Source organism: Sturnira hondurensis, unplaced genomic scaffold, assembly GCF_014824575.4.
Source record: "Sturnira hondurensis isolate 20B ecotype Veracruz unplaced genomic scaffold, ASM1482457v3 Scaffold0010128, whole genome shotgun sequence".
In the NCBI taxonomy this organism is placed as follows: domain Eukaryota; kingdom Metazoa; phylum Chordata; class Mammalia; order Chiroptera; family Phyllostomidae; genus Sturnira; species Sturnira hondurensis.
Window position 1 is genome coordinate 36,525,084 of NW_028082759.1, and position 16,429 is coordinate 36,541,512.

At 45.1% G+C, this 16,429-nt stretch overlaps 1 non-coding gene across 1 annotated transcript; it reads left to right on the plus strand.

Annotated features, from left to right (window-relative positions):
• The first annotated feature begins 3,902 nt into the window (after positions 1-3,902).
• LOC118995641 (U6 spliceosomal RNA) lies at positions 3,903-4,010 on the plus strand. The gene has a single exon (XR_005068336.1). It is a non-coding gene; the product is annotated as a U6 spliceosomal RNA (small nuclear RNA).
• Positions 4,011-16,429: the final 12,419 nt, after the last annotated feature.

Below are 16,429 nucleotides of genomic sequence, written 5' to 3' on the forward strand. Positions count from 1 at the left end.
GTAAAGAAGAGGAAGATGTGGTGTAGTGAATATTTCACCCCTCCCTGCACTGTTGCCAGGGCCTCACTGTGGGTAGACTTTGGACTTGGCTCTGCGGCTTGCTTCAGCCAATGACATAAACAGAAACATCCATGCGTCATGCCAAGTCCACGATTTGAAACGCCTGGTGTGCTTCTGCCTCGCTTCTGAACCTCAGCACCCATTGTGAAAGGAAGGTGCCTGGAGTGGCCTACTAGGCGCGGAGACAGCCCACAGCGAGAAGCAGAGCCCATGCCGCTGCTTCAGTGTGAAGCCGTGCCCGTCCGGATCAGCCCAAATCCAGCTGGCTTCTAGATACGTAAATGATAGTAAATTAATGTTTAAATCAATGAAAATTTGGTGTTTGTTACTTAGCAATAGCTAACTAATACCAGAAGGGTCAAAAATTACTCTTGGGCTTTAACCTCACAACTAAATAAAGGGTGGCATTATTTCCTTCAGTTAACCCATTACTTATCTCTAAATGGCTTTTCTTTCTTTCTTTCTTTCTTTTTTTTGCTGGTCCCAATGTTCCCAGTTCCTTTTCTGACATATCTATTTCTGTTACAGCCACTTGGTCCCTAGATGCAAAGTTAAGCTGGAAGCTAGCTGGGAGGAGGGAAGCAAAGGGGCTACGGGCTGAACTGTGTCCTGCCCAAATTCATACGTTCAAAACTCAAGCTCCACCCAGTGTAATTGTGTTTGGAGATAAGGCCAATGAGAAGGTGATAAAGGTTAAATGAAATTGTGAGTGGGGCTCTGATCCAGTAGGATTAGTGTTCTTATAAAAGGAAGAGGAGAGGCCAGAGAGTCTCTCTCTCTCTCCCTCTCTCCCTCCCTCCCTCTCCCCCTCTCCCCCTCCCTCCCTCTCCCTCCCTCCCTCTCTCTCCTCCTCTCTCTCCCTCTCGCTTTCTCTTCCCCTTCACCCCCCCTCCCACCGAATGCACACACAAAGAAGAGGTTATACAAACACACGGGGAGAAGGTCACCATCCAGAAGCCAACAGGAGAGGCTTCAGGATAAAACCTACGTTATGGTACTTTGACTGAAGACTCCACAGCTGCCAGGACTGGGAGAAATACATTTCTGTTGTTTACAAGCCGTTCACTCCATGGTATTTTATTATGGCAGCCTGAGCAGATTAACATGGCGGGTGTGAGGCTGTGTGAGAGAGGAGAAGGCGGGAGAGCGAGTGGGTAGGAGACGACCACGGGTGGCTCTGTGAGGACGAAGACATGGGCTGGGAGCTCGTGGGCATCTGCTCAGCAGGACGTCCTCAAGACTGCCCAGGTGCTGCTGCTCTGCTGGTGGCTTACTTGAAGTTCACGAAGTGACCCTTTTCCAAAGAGACTATATTGTAGCATAATAAGCAGTCTTGGAAAAACAACTACAAGTTCATAGTAAAGTAAGGGAATAATAGCAGGAACATCAACTGCTGTCGAGCCCACGTATTCTGCTCTTCCTCTTTCGGGATGGAGCTGTGGCTGGTGCCACCCGAGGACAGGCTCCTGCCCCCAGCCAAAGCCCCACTCCTCTCTGAGGGAGGAGAATGTCCCAGGTTGTGGTCAAGGGAGGGTTTTCCTCCTGCTGACCCCATCCAGTCCATTGCTCTTCCCCTTACAGAGGCTGCAGGCTAAAGCTGGTTTGCAAAAGAATTTCCACAACGTTGTTATTTGCACTTTGTTTTTAATCATTGCTGTGAACATAGACCATGGTGGGTATAGAGTGAAGGATAGAGGTGGGGTTTACCTATTCATATCTTTCTATACTCAAAGGAGAGATTGCCTAAAACCATCCCATGACACATGTTAAAACCTTTCCTGCTGCCTTTTAAAGTGAGGCATATATCTGTTACTTGATAGAGGATATTCTTAACACGGCTTGTTGTTCTCCACTGCCTAACAATGTCACACCAGTAACCACTAAAAACCTTAAGTGTCAGGCCAGAAGAGGGTCCTTGCCCTAACACAGTTCTAATGGAAGAAATTCCATTTGTGGACGGAGGGAGGGAGAGAGAGAGAAAGAGATAGAGAGAGAGAGAGAGAGAGAGAGAGAGAGAGAGAGAGAAAGAGGCAGGGCACTGGCTCTGGAGGCTCATTCCTATAGCCGAGCAGCCATTGGTTGGGCTGGTTTTCATTAAACTTTGACATTTGACTCTGTTGCTTCTTCAGAATAAGGTCTTTTATAATTTCCCCCCTTTTCCCCACATGGTTTCTGACCATCATTGGGTAAAGCAGAATTATTCCAATGGGTGTTTGATTTTTCTTTGGAGCCCCCATTTTTAGTACGTACTCACAAAAAAACTATTCATCCACATAGCTACCTTGCACTAAATGTTCTTTGTTAAGTTAAATTCTACAGGCTGGGCAGCATAAATAATCAAGAAAAAAAATTCATTGGACCACCAGTTCTCAGAATCTGGCACCAACCAGTTCCCTAAGGTTTGTTTAAATAAGAAATGTATTAAAAGAGAGACATTTTTCAAGTGATGATGGCCTTGACCAGAGAAGGCACATGGTGGAGTTCTGGTCATTGTAGGCGCAATAAGGAGCCTGTTAGGGAAGCTTTCCTCCAGGGAGCAGTCAGTGGGATGACTTCCTCAGTTTGGAAGCTCTGCACCTTCTTGCTTTTCTGTGGATAGCTCCAGCCTTTCCAGGCTTAGCACACGTCACTACTTGAGGAGAGAGTCAGAAAAAAGCAGCTGGAAGTGAAAATAATTTGCTTTAAGGACTCAAACAGTGGTGTGACATCGTGCTATTCAGTGACTTTCAATCAAGTTGACCTTAATTTTCTAGCCACTTGGCTTCTACCGAAATCTCATAAAGAGCTTCAGCATGAAGGATTGCACCAGGCAGAGTTGGGAGCAGGGTGTTATTTTTCTGCATTGCACACCCATGATCTTGACAGTCTTCCTTTCCCCCATCGTGGCTGCAATCCCCAACAAGGGAGCATCCCCAAAAGGAGCCACTCACACACATTCCTATCTTTCCACAATACCCTTTTTTACAAGATGGGGCTAGTGTGGGGTAGGCTGAGCGAGGCTCAGATTCCCAATCCACTATTCTTTTTCCTCTGCTTCACTCAACTGCACCAGGTTCCTTTGTCTTACTGAGATCTTAAAACCACTGGGAATGGTCTGTACTTCTTTCCTCTGTTTATAACATGCAGTCACTTATAATAGTGTAGCTGGCCTGCCTGCTCTCTATCTATGAGTCTGCCTCTATTTTGCTTATTAGTTCAAGTTTGTTAACTTAGTGGGGGAGGGGGTTGGGGGAGGCGGGAGAATTGAGGGGGGAAAAAAGAACTTTTGGACACAGACAACAGCATGGTAATTGCCAGGGGCAGGGAGTAGAAGTGGAAGAGGGTATGAGGGGAATACACGATAATGGAAAGGCTACAATAGAAAATAAATTATTATTTTTTCACCCTGGCTGTTGTGGCTCAGTGGACTGAGTGCCAGCATGTGAACCTAAGGGTCGCTGGTTCGATTCCCAGTCAGGGCACATGCCTGCGTTGCTGGCCAAGTCCTCAGTAGGGGGTGTATGAGAGCCAACCACACATTGATGTTTGTGTCCCTCTCTGTATCTTTTCCTTCCCCTCTCTAAATATAGATAAATAAACTCTTTAAGAAAACAATTTTTTAAAAAGAAAATAATAACAGCATAACTGGATGAGCAGTGGTTTTGACAGATTGAGGAAGAGATATCTTCCACAAGCTCATGCCACTGGTTTTCTAGCAATTCCTTCTCATAGAGCACCCTCATCAGTAGAGAGAAAGCATATTCCTGGTAGATCAATCTTATTACCCCACTAGCAGCTTTTTGTAGAGTCTGCTCTTTGACCTAATATTTTTATAGGGACCGTAGAATAAAAAACTTCCTTTAGTGCTCGCTTTGGCAGCATATAGACTAAAATTAGAATGATGCAGAGAAGATTCGCATGGTGCCAGTGCAAAGACAACACACCGATTCATGAAGCAATTTCATAATTTTTTATGTTTTATTTTTTAATATTTTATTTATTTATTTTTCGAGAGAAGGAAAGGGAGGGAGGAAGAGAGGAAGAAAAACATAAATTTTTGGTTGCCTCTCATGAGTTCCCTACTGGGGACCTGGCCTGGTACCCAGGCATGTGCCCAGACTGGGAATCGAACTGGTGACCTTTTGATTTGCAGGCCCACACTCAGTCCATTGAGCTATACCAGTCAGGGTGCAATTTCAATTTTTAATGAAAAGGGAACTGACCACATGGGAAAGTGTATTTGTCAATGGTACCTTGCATGAGGGTTTGACCTCCAAAATACGTAAAGAACTCATGCAACTCAACATCAGTAAGACAAATAATCCAATTAAAAATGGGTGAGGAACCTGAACAGACACTTCTCCAAGGAGGACATATAGAGGGATATGTCCATCCATTCCCATGACATAGGAAAGGATGCTCAACATCACTAGCCATCAGAGAGGTACAAATTAAAACCACAATGAGATATCACCTCACACCTACCAGAGTGGCTATTGTCGATAAATCAACAAACAACAAGTGCTGGTGAGCATGTGGGGAAAAGGGAACCCTAGTGCTCTATTGGGAATGCAGACTGGTGCAGCCACTATGAAAAACAGTATGGAATTTCCTCAAAAAACTAAATATGGAACTGCTTTTTGACCCAGTGATTGAACTGCTGGGATTATACCCTAAGAATCCCAAATCACCAATTCAAAAGAACGTATGTACCCCAATGTTTATAGCAATGCCATTTACAATAGCCAAATGCTGAAAACATCCTAAGTGCCCATCAGTAAATGGGTGGATCAAAAAACTGTGGTACATCTACACAATGGAATACTATGCAGTAGTAGTAAATGGACCTACTACCTTTTGTGACAGTATGGATGGAACTGGAGAGTATTGTGCTAAGTGAAATAAGCCAGGCAGTGAAAGACAAACACCACATGATCTCACTTACAAGAGGAACATAATAAACAAAACCAAAATAGAACTAAAGCATGTAAACAAGGAACAGACTGACAGTGACCAGAAGGGAGAGACAAAGGAAAAGAGGGTGGAAAGAAGGGTAAGGGACTAATCGAGGAACATGGATGAATGACCACGGACATGGACAATGGCGTGGGGAATGACTATGGAGAAGGAGCTGGGTGAAGGAGAGTGAAGCAGGGGAAAAGGGGACAACTGTAATTGAATTACAATAAAATATTTTTTAAAAAAGAAAAAAAACATCCTCTATTTTTGTGGAAGATATTCAGAGGGAGAAATATAGGCCCAGAATCTACAGGTTTTCTTACAAGAATTTATGGTTGACATAAAATAAAAGATCGCTGTATTTAGGAAAATTGAGATCTGCGGGAAGATTGACTGTGGGAGGCCATACGAATGAACACTTCTCCCCTTCGGAGCACGTACCCCTTGGAATTAGTAGCAATTGCGTGATTTGCTTTAACCAAAGAAATGTTAGCCTGAGAGACCTGTATCCCTTGTAGATGGAGTTAACAAGTGAAACTTCTCCACCGTTCATGCTTTGTGCCCCTGACGCCACAAACCCTGAAGCTTTGTGTCGAGATGGGGGTGTCACACCTGGACATGGAGTGACTCTTGTGCCCAGAGCCCCTCTGCTGATCAGTGTAGAAAATGGGCAAATAAGAAAACCCCAAATCACTGTTTTCCCTGCTCAGAATAATCTGTTTTTAATCCTAATCGGAAGAAAATTTATTTGTCCATCTTGTAAGGACATTTGAGGTATATTTACTAACAAAGATAATCAACATCCTGCTTTTACTTTTATTAGCATTTATTTTATGCTGAATTTACTCCAAGGTCATAATTTTCGTTTCTTCACTTTTCTCAGGGGTATCTTTTTCTTCTGTGTGACCTCCTCTTCAGGTCTGGGGACAATCTGTCCCAGTATGAGCATCTCACCGTGGCAGGGAGAGCTCCTGGATGCATTAATCTGCTTATCTCGGGAGTTTTGTTCACCTGAGAATGACCAGAGAATCTACGTCTGAACCCTTAAGGGCAGCATTATTCTCTGCATTTTTAAGCACATGCAGTAAAAATTCAGCTCTCCGTGGGCCACCAACTCTGTGGCCCAGTCCCACTGTTAGGCTGGGGCACACCTACCAACTCCACCATTGTAATGACAGAATGGCACACGTCGCTTCTGTAAAGTGACATCCTTCAGATACTTGGCGGCTTTTTGAATGTGCATAGCCTTGATGGCCTGGGCAGTTTCTGTGTGTTCTCAAAGTGAACATTTGAACCTCTTGATTTGCATGATTTTGTGGGGTTTTCTGGTTTAAATGAACAGCAACCCGTTTTCAGAAGTCACCTCAGGCCACTTACGGGAAGAGCAGAAAACCCAAAACCATTGTTTTAAACCACTCAGATTGGCGGTGATTTATTTACAGCAGCATAATTTAGCTTCATCTGACTAATGGACTGATCAATAGGAAATATGCACAGAAAGCAGGCATCTAATTACACAGACCCCGAGGTGTCACTAAAGGGAAAGATCTCGGCAGGCTAGAGGAGTCAGAGAAGGCAATTCAGGTCAAATGGAATAATAGGACCTAGACTAGATGGAGATCAGCAAAGAAAATGTCAGGGTTATGCACTTGGAGTTGAAAAGCGAACATATTCAAAGGCAAGGTGTCAAGCACTCAAAGGCAGTTGGCTGGAAAATTGAAAGTATAGCTTTAGTGGATAGCTAGTTGACCGGGAGGAGTTGCCACAACCCTGCAGTTCTGTTGATTAAAAAAAAAAAAAAAACGCAAGCAGAGAACTGTAGCGAATGAAAAGCATGTCTGTGTCATGAGGTAATTGCTACGCTGCTCTGCACTGATCAGAGCTGAAACAGAGAGCTGGGGCCGGCTCTGGTCTCCATAGTTCAATGGGATTCAGAGAAGGTGGAGAGTCCAGAGCAGAAGCCGAACAGTCATGCACTCACCAGCAAAGAAGGGCTAAGGGACTTGAGATGATTTACCCAGGAAGGGAAAGGCTTCAGGATGATTTAAGAAGCATCAGCTTTGGACGTAAACTTCAGAGGAGGCACTTCATGGAGGATGATGGCTGCATTTTCTGTGTTGCTAAGAGCACCAAAAGAATGGACTTACTAGAGTTAAACGGAAGAAAGAATTTCCCTACCCTGAGGGTTTATTGACACCGGCTAGGGTTAGAGATTTCTCTCTGGAGGACTTCACAAAGATCAGTGTTCCTTTAACAGAAATGGATTCACTGGGTCCTTCCTGAAGCTCAGTCTCCTTTCTGCCCTGACCTGGGTGGTGGATGCTGTCCACTCTGGGGCACACTCCGTGCACATGCTAACATTTCGTGCAACTCCCAGCATCCTTCTGGTGGCTGCATGCCTTTTCTTCCTCTCAAGCAAACACATCAGAAAACGAGGGACCAGCAAAGAAGGGCTAAGGTCAAGCTGGCATACCCTCAAATCTTCTTTTAAAAACAAGGTAAATGTTTTGTAGATGTCGATGTTGTGGCTGTTGTTTGTAAAAATAGCTTGTGATATGATCATTCAACTTTTAACTGACATGTAATTATTGAGCGAGGGGTGTCTGAGTGTATTGGGAAGAGTCAAATGCTAAATCAGCCTGCAGTTACAAATCCGTGTGATAAATGCTATTATGTGGGCATGTGCTAGGCTGTGAGACCAGGGAGAGAGTGGGTGAGCCCAGCTTGGAGGCTCAAGGAAGGCACGTGCAAGCTGAGACCCACAAGGTGAGTAGAAGAAAGTTGGCCAGTGGAAGCGGCCAGAGAGCAGCAGGCACAGCACGTGTGCAGGCGTGGAGGCTGGAAATGCCCACAGAGGAACAGAGAAATGGGGAGACACTTGAATACAGCCCTGGGGCTGAGACGAACAGATGAGGGAAAGAGACAAGGCTGGGATGCAGGGGAAAGGACCCTTGGGTTCCATCAGGCAGGTTAAGAAGCTTGAGTTAGATTCTGGGAGCACAGCGGAGCCACGGAAGTTTTTTGTGGGGATAGGGCGTCTCAGGTTTATATTTCAGGGAGATCACTCTGCTGCATTGCAGGCAATAAGTTACAGGGGCTTTGAAATGAACCTGGCCTAGATTTGAATCTATGTTCTGTATTAATAGCTGTAAGATTTTTGACAAATCAATTTCTCTAACTCTGTTTCTTCGTCTGTAAAACAGGCACACTGATGATATCCACCTGGCAGGGTGGCTCCCGGGACAGATCTAAGTATTGTGTGTAATACTTAGATCACCAAGTGTCTGGTCCCCAGACCTGGGGTGCATCGGACTTGGGTCCCTTCTCCAGGATTTCATAGTCCATTAGCAAGTGATGAATGCATTTGACACAGCACAGAATCAAACCCTTTTTCACTTGAGAGTAATTATCACATGGGTAGTTTCTATAGCCTCTGAAAACTATAGAAACCAGGCTAGATTTTCCTTCTGTCCTTTAATCATCATTGTGGTTCTTTGTAGAACCCTCTCCAATTTTTCAAAATTCCTCTTCGATTGTGGAGACCACAGCTAGATTAGTCACTGTGGAGAATTCATTGTAATTAGATCAACACTGTGCAGTCATTTGGGCGGCTGGCTGAGCCATGTAAACTCAGTCAGCTGGTCCCCGTCCACAAATGGGTTGTATTCCAGGCGTTCATTATTAAGTTGGTTGTTTGGAACACAGAAAGCCTTTCCCCATAGAAACAGAATTATAGATGGTGGCTTGTTTCCCAGGCCAGTGCACAAAAATCTATTTAATGCACATGCAGCTGAACCAGGGCCTGGCAGTAATAGTCCCTCAAGCCCGTGACTTGCCTGAGTCAGTCCCAAGGAGCCCCAAGAACCTATCTGTACCCCGGGCATCCGCCCTCTACCAGCTGTGGGAAGTGAGAAGTGGGCTAAGCTTTTCGAGTGAGTATTATTCACAGCCTGACTGTGAAGAACACTTACTTCTTCGAACTAGGTCTTCACCTGCAATTGTGCTTCTTATTGCATAAGCCAGTAATCAAAAGCTACCTTATGATAAATACACCTACAATATGCTGGTTACTTTACCTAAATCTATCTAAATTACCTTTAATCCTCACAAAAATCCTGTAGGAAAATTCTTTTTGTTCTTCTTATTTTGCTGTCTGAAGGAGATTGCGTGGCCCGGGGACAGGCAGGTAGAAGGTGGCTGAAATGTTATGGAAGCCCGGGCTTTCTGTCTCACAAAGCTGAGAGCTTTTTTACTGCACAACACTGCCTCCCAGTGGACTGTGCTCAGCACAGAACCAGCGTCGCTAAACCAGNTTAATCCTCACAAAAATCCTGTAGGAAAATTCTTTTTGTTCTTCTTATTTTGCTGTCTGAAGGAGATTGCGAGGCCCGGGGACAGGCAGGTAGAAGGTGGCTGAAATGTTATGGAAGCCCGGGCTTTCTGTCTCACAAAGCTGAGAGCTTTTTTACTGCACAACACTGCCTCCCAGTGGACTGTGCTCAGCACAGAACTGGCGTCGCTAAACCAGCTACGTATAGCGAAGTAACAAGTTCTTCATTCATGTATCCAACAAAGAATCTTTGAGTGCTTCCAGTGAGCTAGGCCTTGGGAACGCAAAAATCAAATTAGACTTGGTGTTCTCACACGGTATTGAGAAATGGGACAAGTCAATCGAGAAGACAAGAATATGATCAAAATGTTAAAAAATATTGCACAGAACCCAGAAGAGAGACGGGTTCATCAGATTAGGGTGGTTGTGATGGTATACATGAAAGGCTTCCTGGTGGAGGTGAGATGATTGATAAGTCCTCGGGATGTAATGTACAGCCTGGTGACTATAGTTGAGTAATACTATTCTATATATTTGAAAGTTGCTAAGAGAGTAAGTCTTACAAGTTTTCATCACAAGGAGAATAACCTTTTAACTCTGTATAGTGATGGACGTTAACTACACTTATTGCGATGATTATTTTACAGTATGTACAATTACCAAATCATTAGGCTACACACCTGAAACTACTATAATGTCACACATCAATTATACCTCAATTTTAAAAAGTGGCTTGTACCCTGACCAATGTGGCTCAGTTGGTCCGGCGTCATCCCACAAACAGAAAGATCTCTGATTCAATTCCTGGTCTGGGAACATGCCGAGGTTGTGGGTTTGGTCCCCAGTCAGACAACCTATGGATGTCTGTCCCTCACATTGATGTTTTTCTCCCTCTTTCTCCATCCCTTCCCCTCTCTCTAAAAAAATAAATAAGCAAAATCTTGTAAAAATGGTGTGTAAAAGTTTTTAATTTATTATGTAAAAATTTATCTTAAAATATATTTCTTCTGAAGACCTTCCCCAATGCCAACCATTTCTTAAAAATTAGGTTCAATTTTTTTCTCTCTAGATCTCTGTTTCACTTGGAGTTCATCCTAGTCAGTGCAAGGAATGTGTTGGTGCTGGGTGAACCTGGGCCAGAGGTGGGCTTCCCCACATGTGACCGGGGTCTCAGACAGCTGGGGCCACGGCAGCAGTCTCCAGTTGGTCTGAAGGTGGCGTCCGTGCTGGCAGGATGCAGCACAGAGCAGCATCAGGACTTCCTCGAGTGGCCTGGTGCCCTTCCCTCCCGCCTACCTCTGTTCCATTCAAAAACACCTGGTCCTGCACTCGAGTGTTCTGGGAGCCCTGATCCAGGCCACCAAACCGCAGCAGGGGAGTGAGCTCAGAAAGAAATAACAAGGCAAACCACACACACGCCACAACAAAACAAACAAAACAAAAGCTACAAACAAAATTCAAAAGCACATGGAGAAAACGACAACTGAGGAAACCAACAAACCGAAGAGGAGTTCATTGGACTGCTAATAAGAAACCACTGACAGCTTCCCCACCAACCTCTACCAAGTCAGTGAGTGCTAATCTGATTATGCCTTCATCCCTGTCCAGTCAGTCATTCCATGGAGCACTGCTGGCTCCAGGTCCTGTCCTGCTTCCTAATCTCACTTCTCTATTCTGTCTGCTTCTCCCGTTCTCTCCAACCCTGGAAGCCCTCCTGTCCATCCCTCGGGCATCAGCAAAGGCCCCACATCCTCTGTCTCATTCCTGAATGTTCTCCTCAGCTTCCTGCTCGAAACAAAATGTGGATTTCCCTTGGGGTCACAGTTTCCTCTGCTGTCCTCTTCCCAACCCCCTGCCCCTGGGACCACTGGGCCTGAGGGTGTCCTCCTTCCCCCTCTTCAATGATCCCAGCACATTCCCTACCATCCTGCCCAAATTCACCCAGCTTTCATCTCGCATCATCAAACCACATCATCCACTCTCTGCAAATCCTCACCAGAGCATCGTCTGACCCAGGATTGCTCCCTGCACATCTCAATGACTATAATTCCTGGCTCACTCACTGTAAGTCTCTCCAACACCACCCCTGTCTTAATTCTTCATTTTAACACACACACTGATCATCGCTCTGATACCAGGCCTCTCAGCGCCTTGGCCTCCACGCTGGTCACCTCCCCTCCCTCACTCACTAACATCAGTGGTCACTCTCTGGACCCTGTCACTGTCATAGCAACCCCTACATGATCTCCAGTCCCGGCACCACATCCCCTCTGTCTCTCAGTTCACTTTTTGCTGGTGACCCTTCACTGCCCCTCGCTGTCCTCTGGTCCTCTCTTCTTACCCAAACGAAATTCCTCGGTTGGGCATCATCATTAGCCCCTTACCTAGACTCCCACTTGCCTTGCCCTTTCTCCATTTATACCCTCAAGTTGATCACACATCGTATATTCTTTTGTGTCCAGCCTCTTTGCCCAACATTGTGTTTCTGAGGCTTCTCTTTGTTGTTGAGTGTGGCAGGAATTTATTTATAATCGTTATCCAGCGCCCTGGAGTATAAATACTGCACCATTTGTTTCTCCATGGTCCTGTTGGTGGGCATTCGGGTTTCCAGCTTTTTGCTGTCGCTCTACACACATCCTTGCACCTCCCCTCTGCGCACGCACTTCTGTTTGGGAGGAACTGCCGAGTCACAGGACATACATGTATTTTGTCAGCTTTAATAGATAATGCCAAACAATTCCACAGTGCTTGCACTGATTTATCACCCTGCCTGCCATGCACGAGAGTTCCAGTTGCTAACATCCTTTCTTACATTCATTTTGTTAGTCTTTACATTGTAGCCATTTGGGCGAGATTGCCATTGTGTAACACTGGGATTTTCATGTGCATTTCTCTAATGATTAAGGAGGTAAAGCACCTATATTGTGTATGTACTGTACTTACTGGCCATTTGCTAACATTTTTGCGAAGTCTGGTCCATTTGGCTGCTGGGTTGTCTGTATTTTTCACACTAATTCCTGGGAGTTCTTCTGTTCACTGATGCACATTCCTAGTGCTTAGAATAGTTTATGGTGCAAAGAAGATGGGGGCCAAGGAGTGGCACACAGCAGACTTTGAATTGGGTTCCCTGTTTATCATTACCGCACCCCCCCCTCCCCAAGAACCTAGCGAATGAAGCCCAACATGGTCTCTAGGGAAGAGCAAAACCTCCAAATGCGGTCAGCCCTCATCACTCCAAAAAGACTGCATCCACACTGACCACTGGCATTTAGAAATAAGTACAAAGTGTAGTTTAGAATCTTGTTACAACCCCTTCCACTTTGGGTCTGAATCCCCTAGTGTGAATGAGGTGGGTGCACCGTGTCTAAGATGCCAGGGACCTGCAGCCTTTTCCAAGAAAAGAGAGAGTCTGCTCTGGACAGAGGGCAAGGTTAGCATCAAGCGCCATCTAGACCTATTGTGGTCTCTGTGGCTGGATTGCCTTTGTTCTCCAAAGGGTCAGAGAGCGCTAGGAGTGTGGAGTTGTGGGTGTGAATGGGGGAAGTTTACAAAAGGCTTAGGATAGCATCCTAGAGTCTCCTGGACATCCTCGGTACCTCTACAAACACCTACAGACAAGGAACATGTCACCGTGCAAGTAAGTGGGCCTCACTTTAACAGGGATTAAACAGTTTGTTCCCTTTCAGAGTTAGCTCTTAATTTTTTCTACTGCTCTCTTCCTCTCTCTCTCTCTCTTCCTCAATCCTTTTTCTGATATCCTAGAAAACACCCCAATACAGCCTCCGTGATTCTCTAGGCAATGACGTTCTGACTGCAAGATAAATTATTGAATAAAATCATGCATACTAATAAAGAATTATTTTACAAGCTTCTGCCAATAGTAAATATACCAAAGTTATTTGTCAGAAAACCAAACAAAGGAAATGGGAAAGAGTAAGCAAAATTCTTTTCCTCCCTGTTCCCTAATTCTCAGCTTTCACAAAGTCATTCGAAAAAGGGCAATATTCTGGAGACTTGGGCCTCAGTTTAGTGGATTATATATTTTGTGGCTCCCTCTTCCCTCTTTACCTTCTTTATTATAGCTTGTGCTCACTTATTATATGAACGACAATGTGACCAAATGGCATTACAGTGGCATACCAAGCGTGTTTTTTCTGGAACAGCTTGTGACAAGATTCTAAAACACAGCTTGTAATTCTCCCAGGGTTTCGTTCGCGCAGCGTTGCTTGGGGAGGTTGAGCCTTACTCTTTTATTTAAAGAGTTTGGAGTTTTCCTCAAAGAAACTGTTGGATCCATTGCCAGGTTTTAAGGCAGTCACAGAGATAATGGGATAATGAGCAAGAATGGAATCCTCATTCAAAACACAGTGCGGGTCGTGGCCCACCCCCAGCCAAACACTTTCCCCCCTTTCCTTTATGAGAAGGGAAGTGAGTTTGGCTAAGCAAAGATGGCGGGGGTGTAGGAGAGGGGACAAAAGGATGGTGTGGGAGGAATGCATGAAGCCTCTATGTCCTAGGTGCTGCCAGTTCACCAAATGGAGCTTGTGTCTACCCTGGTGGCCCGAGGTTGGCCGCCCCAGACTGGGCTGTACACCCACGGGCTCTGTCTTCCTCGATCTTGCCCCCCTCCCTCCCTCCCAGCTCCCTCATAGCTGGTGCCTCATTCACTGGATGTGGAGGCTGCGTTTCACTGCTGTAAGAAAGAGCACTCCAGCTTCCGTTTGACCCTTTCTGTGCAATTTTCAAGAAATTCAAGAAGAAAAGAGGAATGGAAAACAAATGCAATGGGTCTTGTTTCTTAATGGCCCTTCGAGAAAGCTTATCATTTGAGACTTCCTCAAATGGTGAGCGGACAGATTTGGCCCAAGCAAATTAGATATTAACTCGTGTTTTTCAAGTTCTTTAGGCAGGATCCCTGAGCACATGGGATCAAAATTACCTAAGTTTTGTATTGTTTTTTTCTATGTCCTTTAATTTTTCAAAGTTTTGAATCAAATTCATGGAGGTTTGAGTAAAACTTTGCACCAGTGCAGAAAATGAAACCACTTCGAAAGTGGAAAAAAAAAAAAGAAACCTGCTATTTGATTTACTCACTTTATTAATGGGTTAGTCAACACTTACTCAGAACCCACTGGGTACAGAATGTAATAGATGTGAGAAGATTGCAAAAGATATGGGAAGATTTTTTTTTCTGCTAGCAAAAATTCAACTCATTTTAGTCTAGTGGAAGACACCAACTGGAGACATAGGAGCTAAGAATACAAATAATGGGACCCTGGCGAGGTCCACTAGGGACACAGGAACTTCAATTGCCCGTGAACGCTGAAGGTCTGGCTTAGTGAGGGTGCCCCCCGAAACAGCTGCGTGGGGAGCTGTTAGCGTAAACAGCACTTAGCCTCTCCCTGTCAAAATGAGTCCAGCAGCAGACTGCACCCTCCTAGTCACTGCAAGAGCAACCATAGGTAACAGTGGTGACTTTGAAGGGCTGGTTTCCTGCCCCAAATACCTGATTTTATCTAACAATGCAATGGTGGCCGCACGGTGATTTATGCCCTGGGCTTTGTGACTATATCACCTTGGGACTCTTCTCTCGACTTAAAGTTAGAAGAAGCAGATGTGACGCTTGGCTCTGCAGGCACCGCTGCTAACTCCCAGGCTCTCTGTGCCCCCGTCTATTCAGCTCGTGGGAACTTCACGGGAGATGGAGGTCCACTCCAGACGAACCTGTGGACTCCACTTTCCAGGGGCCTCCTTATCTGTACTTCCTGCTGGCAGAAATCTGGAAAGCTGGCCAAGAATCTGGCCAAGAACCTGTTTGGAATCTGAAAGTCTGTAGGGTGGTCCTGAGTTCCCTTCTAATGTGTCACTGGTGTTGCTGAGTCTTTTGCAGACTGTTTTGCTGCCTGTGCTTTTGAGCAAAGAGCCTTGCAGTCCCTCTTCATGCTCAGAACAATGCGTCTCAAAATACCTGTGGGGAATACCAATTTTTATCTTAAATCCATCATGTATTGATATTTTTAAAGATTGTATTTATTTATTCTAGAGAATGGGAAAGGGAGGGAGAGAAACATTGATGTGACAGAGAAACATCAATTAGTTGCCTCTCTGCACACCCCAACTGGGGACTGAACCTGCAGCCCAGGCATGTGCCCTGACCAGGCATCAAACCAGGACTTTTCAGCTTTTGGGACAACGCCCAACCAACTGAGCCACATGAATCTGGCACATTGTGTACCAATATTTAAAAAAATAAGATAAAGTACTAGAAGAAACACTGTCCTTGTAAATTCTTTTACTTTTATTTTTATTGTATTTTTTCTGTTAACATTTAGTACCCTTTACCCTCCTCCCCTCAACCCCTGCCATCCCCACGCTGCTGTCCATGCCCATGAGTCCTTTTTCCTTTTTGCTCCATCCCTCCACCCCTCACCTCCTCCCACCGCCACCGTAGCTGTCATCCTGCTCTCTGTCTATGAGTCTGTCTCTATTTTGTGAGTTCAGTTTGTTCTTTAGAATCCACATATAAGTGAAACCATATGGCATTTGTCTTTCTCTGACTGGCTTATTTCACTTAGCACAGTTTTCTCCAGGTCCATTCATGCTGTCGCAAAGGGTAAAATTGTCTTCTTTTTTATGGCTGAGTGGTGGTGGTATTCCACCACCACCACCACTGTGTAAATGTCCCATAGTTGTTTGATCCACTCAGCTACTGATGGACACTTAGGCTGCTTCCATATCTTGGCTATTGTAAATAACACTGCAATGAATGTAGTGTTCTGGGTTTCTTCGGATATATTCCCAGAAGTGGGATCACTGAGTCAAAAGGCAGATCCATTTTTTATTTCTTTTAAATATTTTATTTTATTTTTTTAGACAGAGGGGATGGGAGGGAGAAGGAGAGGGAGAGAAACATCAATGTGTGGCTGCTTCTCACATGCCTCTTACAGGGGACCTGGCTTGCAACCCAGGTATGTGCCCTGACTGAGTATCCAACCTGTGACCCTTTGGTTTGCAGGCCAGCACTCAATTCGCTGAGCCACACCAGCCAGGGCCATTTTTAATTTTTTGAGGTATCTCCATACTACTTTCCACAGTGGCTGC